Here is a 2895-nt window from a genome sequence, read left to right as displayed (position 1 = left end):
TGCAGCGTCGCATCAAAGCATGCACCCGGCCACAATGCAGCAGCCAGACCCCGATGAAGACAACCAAAAAGCCAACGGTGCATGGCGTGCTCCTATTTGAACGACACAATACTGGCATGATGGGTATCGATGCAGTTCAAATGGCGTGTTGCCCGTTACAAGATGGGCAAGTGAAGGCATCCATTATTGTCACATCTCCCATCGATCGAACGTTGCCCTCTAGCCAGGCCCTAGCAAGATGGGCAAATTAATGGGCTACGGCATGCATGCACGGGCGGCACACGCAGAGAACCCGGGGCAGGCGTGTCCCCTTAACCCACGACGGCACAGACGCGTGCGTGAGCCCGTCCCCCTTGACCTGTGACCGGTGGCACAGAAGCATCGCAGCCCGTTTCCCACGCTCGTGTACACACTTTTATGGGGCGCCACCAAACGCCGCCCGCCCATTAATTCTACGGGGTGAAACCACGTCGCACTTGGGCTATTTAAGCCGAGCACTATCGTCTTCCTCTCCCTCCTCATCCATACCCCATCCTCTGCCTCCTCTGCCCTCCTTCTTCCTTCTTCTCCATCAAACCCGATCGAGCCCTCGAGCCACCCCGCCACCATGCAGTACAATGCCCCCACCTACCGCTTCCCCCCAACCGTGCCGGAAAGGCTCTACCCGGCCGGAGTGTATGTAGAGAGAACCCTTAGGGTGTGGGCAATCTCTAGGTGGAGGGGCGCAAGGGAGTTAACGGAGTTCTTCCTTGCGGCCGGCTTCCGCCACCTCCCCCGCGGCTCTCCTCGGATGTACCATCTTAAGGAGGTCAACCACAACGATGTTGTGATTGGGCTCCTCGCCACGTTCACTAACCCGTTCAATGCTTTCCATCTCCTCGGGCGAGCGTATTGGGTTGGTTGTGAGTTCATAGCTTTCACCACCTATAATATCTTCACTGACTTGAACAGCATCTTCCCCAACAACGGCGTTATGCACACGCTCCCGTACCCCATCAACAATGGGGAGGAGTGAAGGGCGGCGGCCGGAGGAGCGAGGTGGCGTTGTTCACCCGGAGGAGGAGGATAAGAAGAACCCGCGTTTGGTGCCCCCCGATCTATCTAGCTTGCTATATATCTATCGTATTAGTTTTTTTAAGTTGTAATCGTTATGCTACTATTATTAAGTTGTATTAGTATTTTAAGTTGTAAGGCTATCATGGAGTTGTAAGGCTATCCTGGAACTATGGGTTGCAATCGTTATGCTACTATATATATTGTGTGTTTCGTGCTATTATTTGTAAATTGTTATGGGTTTTTCTTGCTTATTATTCGTGTATTGCTATGGGTTGCTACGGGCCCGGGTTGCTACACCCCCGATCCCCACACACACCGTCTTCAAAATATTGGCCAAACCATGGACATGCAACTAGGAGCCCCATGCAAACCCACTATGGACATGCAACTAGGAAATGCAAACTAATTTACTTCATGCAAGCATGCAACTCATTTAGTTCATGGAACAGACATGCATAAAAACAATTAACATTTAGTTTTAGTGCATCAAAAAATGATCCATCACAAAATTTAGTGCAAGAAAAAGGCCAAAGTAAAAACAATTAACATTTTATTTGCCGAAGGTAGAGGTGGGCTGGTGCCCCTATGCGGGTAGGCTGGTCTTGGGCATGGTTATTTTCTCAGGGCCCATTTTCTCACGGCCCAACATCTATTCGGCAGCCTAGTTTTGTTTTTTACTAGAAACTGAATTTGGGTGTGTACTTTGTTTACTGAAGAACAAAAACAAAGGAAACAGAGCATGAACACTGAATAGGGCCCCTGAGAATATCATTACAATAATTCAAGCAAGTTTTGCTTCACACAAATTCAAATTCATCTAACAAATGATCCCTGGCTAACTCAAACTACTGGGCACCCCTGAAACTAGCTGACACACTAACTGAAACTCTAACAAATTCTAGCGATTGATGAACATCAAGTAAAATAAACCCATAGCAATGACACAACCATAAAATGCTCCAGCCATCATATTTGCTTGCTGCTTCAAATCGATCAGATGCTTTAGTTGCTTGCCAATTTTCTTAAATTCACAGTTCAGTTCTGCACTGTGCATCATCGGATCGGCTCTATCCGTCAAATTGGGGGCTTGTTCCACGGCAAGCCGCCCCCCAAAATTGAGCTCTTGGGTTGGGGTTGATCCCTCCAATTTCAACCTTTCAACATAGTCATCGAGCCACTCAAAATGCCCACATTTCTTCAGAACCTGAAAAACAGGGGGCCGGCGGCACACAAATCCTAGATCCACCACCCAGATCCACCGCCCTAATTTGAGGAAAAAAGAAAGAAATAGGGAGAAATTAGACCATAGGATTGGTCAAGAACACAGATCTAACCTGCCTCGGCTGTGGCTTGCTCAAGCATTTCACAAACTCGCGCCCACGGTTGCCATTTTCTTACCTCACACAAGTCAAACGCTTCAGAGGCTCCATGCGCGGGCAATCGGGGCATCTTGTCAACGGCAGTGGACCATACTGCGTCCATGATTGGCGGGTGGCCGAAGTCGAGCTAGACATCACTCGCCGGCGGCGCGCTTCGTTGCCGGAGCAGAGGAAGAAGAAGGTGGGAAAGGAAAGGGGCAGGGCAAGCAATGGAGGGGGCGGGCTGGCTCGGGCTCGTGGCTGCCTCGGGTCGGGGCACGCTGATGAGCACGGGCATGCTTGTGTGGATAAGTTATGGGTCCCACCCGCATGCGAGTAACTAGTGGGTCCCGCGTGTCATAACTCAAATTGCTAACCCCTCGTGTTTTTCATTTCACGGTTAAACAGAGTCATGTCGCATTGGAGCTATTGTTGGCTTCGAAGACGTCGCATCACAGCCATTCATTCGAACTACATTGCA

Source organism: Triticum urartu, chromosome 7 (assembly GCF_003073215.2).
Source record: "Triticum urartu cultivar G1812 chromosome 7, Tu2.1, whole genome shotgun sequence".
In the NCBI taxonomy this organism is placed as follows: Eukaryota; Viridiplantae; Streptophyta; class Magnoliopsida; order Poales; family Poaceae; genus Triticum; species Triticum urartu.
Note: the sequence above shows the minus strand (reverse complement) of the source record.